The sequence below is a fragment of the Miscanthus floridulus genome, chromosome 4 (genome assembly GCF_019320115.1).
Source record: "Miscanthus floridulus cultivar M001 chromosome 4, ASM1932011v1, whole genome shotgun sequence".
Taxonomy (NCBI): domain Eukaryota; kingdom Viridiplantae; phylum Streptophyta; class Magnoliopsida; order Poales; family Poaceae; genus Miscanthus; species Miscanthus floridulus.
Genome location: NC_089583.1, coordinates 62,987,542 through 62,997,233, shown reverse-complemented (window position 1 = coordinate 62,997,233; position 9,692 = coordinate 62,987,542). Strand labels below are relative to the sequence as shown.

The following is a 9,692-nucleotide window of genomic DNA, read 5'->3' as shown; positions in this document are numbered from 1 at the left end:
GTGGCGTGGCAAGTTGAGTGGCTAATCCTTTGGAAAATAATTGTGAAAATGCTAACACACATACACATGATGGTGTACACTTGGTGGTGTTGGCACATTTACAAAGGAGATGGAGTTGGCGTTGATGTGGATCAACTTGGCGATGAAACGGTGGCGAGAAGGGTTGGGAACTCCATCGGCGGAGTGTCCGCCCGTAGAGTGCGGATAGTCCGACGGTGCCACCGGCGCCCTATACAGAAAAGATAGGGTCTCACAGAGTGGACCGGATGCTGGTCACATGGTGACTGGACACTAGGGTCCTACGTCCAATCAGTGGCGGCAGAGAGCGTGCAGGCATCGGTCTTCGACCGGACGCTGGCACTAGAAGTGACCGGACGCTAGAAGGGTGCGTCCGGTCAGGCTGACGTACGGTGACGTAGGCGACGTAGAGAAGCTGGAAGTGACCGGACGCTGGTGCTGCGTCCGATCATGACCGACCAAACGCGTCCGGTCATATCTGGTACCTTACTGGAAACGACCGGACGCTAGAGGTTCAGTGTCCGATCAGTTCAAGCTGCAATGTCCGGTCGTCAGATGACCATTGAGATAGGATGAACAGCGTTTGAAGGAGGGGACACGTGGCATGCATCGCACGACTGGACGCTGAGGTCCAGCGTCTGGTCGATCGGACCGGAGCGTCTGGTCGTCCCGACATTTGCCCAGTGAAGGGGTAACGACTCTATTTGTTCGTGGGGTTATAAATAGAAGCCATGGTTGGCCTTGGATCAGAAGCTGAGCACACTAGAGCCTTGGTGGCTTGTGTGGTAGTGCTTGTGAGCCCTCCATCTCACATATACTTGATAATGATCATTTAATTGTGTGAGAGAGCGATTCTAGTGCGATTGCATCGTAAGGTTGCATCGAGTGGCACTAGGTGATCGAGTTGCAAGCCGGTGGTGCTTGTTACTCTTGGAGGTTGCCACCTCCTAGATGGCTTGGTGGTGGTCTTCGTCGAAGCCCGCAAGAAGCTTGTGCGGTGCTCTGGAGAAGAGCTTTGTGAGGGGTATTGTGCTCGCTCCGTAGGAGCCACGAAGAGCAACTCTAGTTGAGCGTGTCATTGAGCTACCCTCACTTTCAGGGTAGGTTCTTGCGGTGCCCGACGTGCGGGCTTAGCGGGTGATGCCAATTAGCCACCGAACCACCAAGTGAGCGATCAACACAACAGGGACTAGCGTGTTGGCAAGCACGTGAACCTCAGGAGAAAAATCATCGTGTCAACCTTGTTCTTCCCATTGGTTTGCATCCTCGTTACACAAGCTTGTAATTACTTTCATATACATTATGCTTGTGTAGTTGCTCTTGCATCTAGTTAAGCTTGTGTAGCTCACTAGTTACCTTCTTGCTTGTGTAGCATAGAAGTAGCTCCCTTGCGCACCTAATTTGGTTTGTGTAACCTTGTTAGTCACATTGCTTAGTTTGTGTAGCTAAGTATTTGTGCTCTCTAATTTGGCATTGGTTCCTTTGTTATTGAGCATTGCTAGTGAGCTTAGGTGGCTTTGTGCTTTTGCTTACTAGCATGTGTAGGAGCTCCCTTATTGCTTGAAGTACTAGTGGCATAGGTTTGTGTGAACTTGCTTCTAGAATTGGTTAGGTGAGCTCTAGCTAGCCCGGCACCTTTGTTGCTTAATTAGTATCCTTGGAAGGTGCTAGAGAACATAAATAGAGGGGTGTAGTCTTGGCTAGACCGATAGTTTTAATTCCGCACTTGTTTCGGCTAGCCAACACGATTAATTTTAGAAAGGACTATTCACCCCCCTTTAGTCTGCTATCTCGACCCTACAAGTGGTATCAAAACCCGATCTCTCATTTGTGGTCTTCACTGACCCGAGTGGATGGCGTCAAATGGGCTAGATGTTTGTGAGACACATATTTTTTATGGCACAAACTTTGCACTTTGGAAAAATCACATGCTTGATCATTTTCGTGCAAAGGGACCTAAATTTTGGTGGGTTGTCACAAGTGGTCTCACCCATGTCTTGGACCATAGAAATCTCACCAAAGCTCAAAGAGTTCTCTATGAATTTGATGCACATGCTTGTTGTTTTCTAATGGATGCTTTAAGCTTTGATTTGATGAAACAAGTAAACATCAAGGGAATCGCTTCGTGAGATATGGGAGTCCATCAAGGAAACCTTCGGTGATTCCTCCATATGGGATGATGGCAAATTCAAGAAGGAGGATGAGCCCAAGAAGGAGGTGCATGAGTGTTTGAGCATGACCACAACTTGGTGATTGTGGAAAATTGCTCCGTCTCATGGTCAAGTGATGATGATGATGATCGATCTACTACTAAGTTCACTTGATAAGGTTGATGATGATGCCACAAGTGTTGCAAATGATGATGCTACCCCATGCACACTTGATGGTGATGTTGGTTCATGCTCAAGCCATGATGATGATGCCACTACAAGCTCTCCAACTACACCACATTGTCTCATGTTACAAGGTGACACCAAGGTATCAAATGATAATGTGGTTGATCATGTTGATTCATATGATAAGCTTGTTAGTAGACTTGCTAGCATGACCATGTTTTTAGATAATGAGAAAACTAAAACATTGAAATTAGAAAATGAAAACTTTTTCTAAAGAACTCTTGTGAAGAATATAAGAAATTACTTGATGCTTATAAATCTTCACATGATGAGCTAAAATTGAATCATGAGACACTACTTGCATCTCATGATCAATTGTTAGAACAACATGCTTCTCTCATTAAAATGTTTACAAAGAAACTTAAAAATAATGAGAGCTCATCACATGGATCAAATGATAAATCACAAATTGTTGCTAACCCTTGTGATGTAGGCAAGAAGCATGTATCCTACCTCTTGTGATGAATTTATTAGAAATGCCATGTTCTTCACAAATAGATGCTTGTTCTACTTCTATGTCTTGTGAGACTAACCTTTTGAAGGAGAACAATGAGCTCAAAAATAAAGTGAAGAATTTGAGCAACAAGTTAGAGAGGTGCTACAACTCAAAAGTCACCTTTGAGCATATATTGAAGACTCAAAGAAACTATGGTGACAAGTGTGGCCTTGGCTTCAAGAAGAAGATGACAAAGGGTGAAAGAAAGGGAGAGAGAAAGATGAAGAAGCTACAGCAAAGAAAGCTCTCTCATACCATATGCTACCGGTGTCATGAAGCGGGACACCTTGCAAATGGTTGCCCTAACATTGAGAAGCTCAAGAATATAAAAGAAGAAGAGAGGCTAAAGCATGTCAAGTGCTTCAAGTGCCGCACTTGGGGTCATCTTACCTCAATGTGCCCAACCAAGCAATTAGTGAAGCAATAAGTGAAGCCTCAACCAAAGCCACAAGTTGAGCAAGAGAAGACACCCCAAGAGCAAATCAAGATCAACCATGAAGATGGTGGTGATTTGATGATAAAGAAGAAGAAAACAAGAAGGGGTGGAAAGGCAAGGCATCCAATGCAAACTCAAGATGCTAAGATGATGAGCAAGAATAAAGATGAGAAGAAAGATTATGCTCACATCAAGGTGCTTCAAGTGTGGAAGTACAGGACACTTTGTCTCTAAGTGTCCTACCAAGCTTGAGAAGAAGGCTCAAGCAATCCATAAGAGGCAAGGCAATGAGAAGCACCATATGAGCAAGGAAGAGAACGCTCAATCAAAGAGAAAGTGCTACTCATGCCGGGAAAGGGGACACATGGCACATTCATGTCCCCTAGGTAAAACTTTTAAGCCCATTTCAATTGATGATGATTCTATGCTTAGGAAGGATGGTAATGGTACCTCTATGGTTGCTATTGCAAAACATCCCGCTATTCATACTAAGGCTATGCCTAAGTATGTTGCTCCTAAATTGAAGAGGACCCAAACTTGTTTGGGTACCATCAAAAAGTGGATGATTATTTGTAGGTACCATCGGCATTGGAGGCTTGGTTCAAATAATATTCACTTTGTTGATCATGTAGTTGAGCCAAGTATTGCTAAGTGATGATCATTATTCCAATGCCATGACAAATTAAGTGAAGTCTAAATGTGCTACAACATACAAGTGTCAAATTCAAAGTTGTTGGTGATTCATTGGATATATTTGATGGCTTGCAAATAATTGAGTTGAAGCTTGCTAGTTCGATGATCATGAGCTAACTAAGGTATATCTCTTGTTGATCATTCCATTCGGGTGCATATGAGTTGATTAAATTGGATAAATATGCAATGTTGCTTGCTATAAGATGATTGAATGGATAATTGATTAGTAGTCAAGTTTGGATTGATTTGTGTTGGATAAATTCATGAGATGACTTTTAGTAAGTGGTTTGAATGGATATATATCTTATGGAAGTATTTAAACAAGTTAGTTTCAAGTTTGATTCACATTTGATGAAGTATAGCTCAATTATTGAAATCTATCCTATAATTGAGAATCTGAGCTAGCTGTGATCTTAGCCATGTTTGAGTAATCAACACTCATTGGATTGGCATAAAAATTAGTACACATGCTCTAGACTTATGGTATAAGATGTTGTACAATTTTCATGAGAATTGGATAAGAAATGCTTTGGTTTTGGAGTGGATCTTGTCAGCTATAGTGCAGCTGTTTTCTGCATGTAGCAGTGGTGGAAGAATTAAAATCTGGTAGCAATCTAGAAGTCAAATGAATCTCAAATTTTTACATCTACTAGATAACTTAGTAATGCACACCTCCACCAAATTTCGTGGTATTTGGATTTGTACTTTGGGAAATATGCTTATTCCTTTGAAGGGTACAAAATCTGTTAGAAAAGTAACAAATATTGGATTAATCTAGAGTCACTTTGATTGAAAGGTCCTCAAATTGAAAACATGTTTATAAGTAATTGAGGCACCTAAGTTTGGTTTTGAGATGATCTAGAAGCATGACAAGAAAAGAGTACAAGGCCATTTGATTAGTGGAGTGTACTTTGCGCACATTCAGTACTCAAATTGAAAGATCAAGATCAAACTCAAGATGAAGTTGAAGTTTAAGTTCTAGTGAACTATTGGAAATCATTTGGTAGAAAGAAAATGACTTAATCAAGTAGAAAGAAAAGGACTTAAAGAAGGAATCAATGTTACTCATCAAGTTAAGTCCATCACTTGGATCAATCAATTAAGTCATTTCAAGTGAGTATCAAGAATGATTCTTGGAGAGAGGTCACTTTTCCCTAGTGTAGGGACTAAAATTAAGGGATTTACCAAAGTGCTTAGGAAGTTATATTCTCTTTTTAATATTGACTACACTAATAAGTTACTGGACACCAGAGCTCTTCTATTTAAAATGTATAACATGTATGATGTAATGTATGGCTCTAATAGGCTGAAAAGGGTTGTTCCTCCATCCCTGTCTGGTAAGAAAAGAACAGCTTGGGCTGAAATTTATGATGATGAGGAGTTGGATGTTGGAGCTGACTGTTCTTCCCTCCCTTCTAGTCTTGATCATTCTAGGAGTGTTTCTGCCACTTCCTTGCTGCAGGCAGCAACTGCTAGTTCTAACTCTAGTGAACTTGCATCCTACCTGGACTGTGACACAGTAAGCCAGTTGGATGATGAGTTTGACATCATGTAGTGGTGGCATGAGCACAAGCTTACTTATTCAGTACTTTCTGTTCTTGCTAAAGACATTTTGACAGTGCCTGGGTCAACCATTTTTTCAGAGTCTACTTTTAGCTTAACTGGCAGGATCATCGAGGAGCGGCGGCAGAGGCGGAACCCTGAAACTATAGAGGCTCTTACCTGCATCAAGGATTGGGAGAATGCTGAGACAAGACTGCAGCACATGGTGGAGGACAAGGAGCTAGAAGAGGCCTTTACTGGTCTTTATCTTGATGTCGACTAGTTCACTTCCCATTTATGTAATGGTTCTGTAATAACTGAGACTTAGATTTGTGGTGATGGATGTAATGAACAATTAATCTAGGTGCTGGCTGTACTCTTTTCCTGTTTAGGGTTTCTCACAAGGGTGAGTTTTACCTAAACAGGTTTTTAATGAGGCAGTCATTGCACAGCTCCTACTTAAATTAGTTTTAGTTTCAAAAGTTTGTGTTCTTTGTTGTGTTGTGTTGTGTTCTGATCTGTTTTTGATCTTTTGTGAACTTAGTCATTTTAGATCTCTTTGAATTGCTGTGCTGAGTTCATTGAGGGGTTTTGCCAGTTTAGTGCCTGGGCCAGCATGGGCACGCTGAGCCTGGAGTCGGCATGGCACGACACGGCATGCTCCAGGAATGATAGTGCCGTGCCTAGGCTTGGAGTCGGGCACGGTGGCACGACACAGGTACGGTTCATCAGCCGTGCCTAGCGTGCCATGCCTAGGCGCGTCAGTGCCGGGACGGGCTAGTGCCGTGTAGTGCCGTGCTGGCACGTTTGGAAAACTATACCCACACGCACATCGCTAGCGTGCATGCTAGATCTAAAACCAATACTACCCATAACACATGAGCTTCGCTACTGATGGACGCTTCACCTCCCCATATGGTCAATACACTAGTAGAGAGCACATCTTCGGTTTTTACCTTCATAGTCCCGGTTAGAGTTGAGCTGGAGACTAATGTGAGAATTAGTTTCGATTGGAGCCACTTGTAAGGCATTTTGTGAGCATTGGTCCCAGGACTAATGTGAGCATTAGTCTCGGTTGGACCAAGTTTGTAAGGCACTTGTGATAGATAGAGAGGTGTGGTTGAGGCTAGACCAAATAGTTTAATTCTTCTTTTGTCTTGGTTAACTGACATAGTTAAATTTTAGAAATAACTATTCACCCCCCTCTAGTTGGCTCCACTATGTAAAGAAAGCACATCTTAGACACGTGTTGGGGAACATTACAGATGTGTCTCGGCGTGTCTGCCATAACACGTCTATAATAAGGTCTCATTACAGTCGCGCCTTTGACGCGTCTGTAATAAAGTCTGTGATACACAAAACACACGACTATGATAACTCTTCTCCCAAACGCGTGTAGTCAAAACACGTCTGTGATAACCCCTCCTCACATACGCGTGTAGCCAACACACGTATGTGATAACAATTTACAAAAACCAAAAAAAAAATCGCCAATGCCAGGGTCTTATATACATGTCACTTGCTATTATATAGTAGTCACTTGCTAATTAGCAATTTCATATTACATGTCCCACCAACATACTGCAACGAAACCTACTTGCTACTCGAACTAAGATAAGCTCATGTAACTAATAATCTTCTTGAATGAAGCAAATATTCAAGTCATTGGATTCAGCTATCTGCCAACCTACATACAGGTATTTGCGAACATACAAGTATGAAAAGAAGTAACAGAAGGACAGGTATCATAGGTCATACAGAATGATTGGGATTTCCAAGCAAGTACCATGCACATCCCTGTTTTGTTCAAAAAGGTGCTACTAGGCTGCTCGCCTAGGCGCGCTTACACGCTAGGCGGAGGGGTGCCGCCTCGCCTAAGGGGGTAGGTGGAAGAAAGGCGACCTGACCGCAGATCCAGAGCGGCAGAGGTGGCGAGCGTAGCTTGGAGGAGGCTAGCGGCGGGTACAGCCGGGAGGCAGGACCTTTAGCCGTGGCAGAGGAGGCGGAGAAGCAGGGACGGGGGCGGCGGCGGGTGTGGGCGGTGCGGAGGAGGTGGGGACGGGGGCGGCGACCAGTGCGGAGGAGGCAGGGACGGGGGCAGCAAGCAGCGTAGAGGACGGGAGAGGCAGGGATGGAGGCGGCGGGCACCACGGCCAGTGGTGCGGTGGATGATACGAAGGGATATGATGGGGGATGAGGTTAGAGATAAGGCTTGCTGCTCAGATATGGGCTTAGGCTGCTTTATGGGCCTTTCTATACAACTCTTGGCCCACAGGTGTCCTGTTTTTTTTTTCTTTTCTTATAGAATTTTACAGGTAAAATATGAATGGATATAGAATTCCTAGAAAAACGCCTTGAAGCGCCTAGGCTAGCCTAGGCTCGACTAGGCTCTAGGCTATGGATCAGCTGCCTAGAAACCGCCTAGCGCCTTCTTGAACTTTGCTGTTTTCCAAGCAAGTACCAAGCAAATTCAGCATACAGAAGGCATAATAAACAGTGTTAAATTACTAGCCAAGCAACCACTTTCTCAAGTACTTACATAATTACATTACTCCATCATAGTAGGAGAGCAGTTGTTAAATCTCCAGTTCCCTGCATAGCATTATGGAGCCAGGTGAAAATTTAATTTATATACAAGTGATTGGATTATATAAACTAGTAATGCTATAAACCAATGAAGAATATGATAAGGAGCAGCTTGCCTTCAATAAGTGCACTAGTTATAAGCACCTGAAAAATCATAGCAACCAAACACATGCATACAAAACTAATCTCTAGAAATGGCATGCATACAACCAAACACATGCATACAACTAATAAGCATAGTTACATTCTGAAAAATTACATCCAGAAATATCAAATTTGAAATGAGATGCCTTGCCCTATTGTATCTCATTCTGAAGCACAAGAACAAAGGGGAAATAAACTAATAAGTCCAAGTTCTGTTCTCAATAAAAGGAAGTAAGGCACATAACTGCTTGTAGCCAGTTCTACAGGAGATATAGTTTATAAATAGTGTTCTATAAAATCAATTAATAGTTTAGTCTACAGAAGGGTCAGTAAGTCTCTAGAACTGGGTCGCAAGCTGCATATATAAGTTAACAAGAGAGACATCATTTTGGTTCGAAAAATAACCAAACTATGATTCAGAGGTCAGCTGAGCAAAAAACATAACAGTGCAGTAAAAATGAGCACTTGTCTTTATTTAAACTGGAGGTCAAATGCAGGACTGACTTCATGAAATTCCCAGTTATGCGTATGAGAAACTGGAACAGGGAACTAACATTATTACAGGGAACTAATGTAGATCAGAAAAATCATAAAAACACATATTTTCAGAAAGGTCCAACTCAATATCAACATGTGTATGAGAAACTGGAATTCTTAGCTAAGAGTTACTGATCTAAATTCATTTAGAGTCAACACATGTAATAGGCATAAGAATATAGTCCTCAAATGGCCAATAAGAGGGGCTGGTACAAGCATACCTTTCCCAGGCCACTTTTCTTGAGCTGCTAAAATGGCCAATAAGAGGGGCTGGTACAAGCATACCTTTCCCAGGCCACTTTTCTTGAGCTGCTCTCTTCGGTCATATTGTTCCAAGGAAACTGCAAGAGGCATGAAACTTTCATTAGCAACCAAATTCCAAGCCATCCAAAAATAGATCACAGAGCCAACAAGAACATATTACTGTTAGCTATAAACAAATGACAATATCACATAGCCAATGCAGCGAAAATGGCTATGTGTGGAGAAGAATACTAACCAATGAAGCGACAAGCCAGACACACCTCCTTTGTAGATCCCTTTTTAATTGAATTGGTGAACTGGCTCAATAGTGTGACATATCTTTTTGGAATGCGGGATTTTTTTTCCCATTCCTGCGTTTTTCCTGTGAAATTGAACTGATTCCTGTGAAATTCCTGTGTGATTCCCGTGAAATTCCTGCGTTCCAAACAGGCCCTAAAGAGGAAAAGAACCCATCAGTTCAAGTTAACACAAAGAAGGATCCCATTTCCCAAGCAAACTATGATCCTGTCGACTCATGCTTGCATATGTAACCTCACTATTTTTAAAAAAAAATCAGAGCATAACTGCATTATTGAGGTTA

The 9,692-nt window shown here is 42.4% G+C and overlaps 1 long non-coding RNA gene across 1 annotated transcript; it reads right to left on the bottom strand.

Moving 5' to 3' along the window:
• Positions 1–7,680: 7,680 nt before the first annotated feature.
• LOC136551570 (uncharacterized) lies at positions 7,681–9,432 on the bottom strand. The gene is made up of 3 exons (XR_010782616.1): positions 9,348–9,432; positions 9,134–9,189; positions 7,681–9,069 (listed from the first exon to the last, which is right to left on the bottom strand). It is a non-coding gene; the product is annotated as an uncharacterized lncRNA (long non-coding RNA).
• Positions 9,433–9,692: the final 260 nt, after the last annotated feature.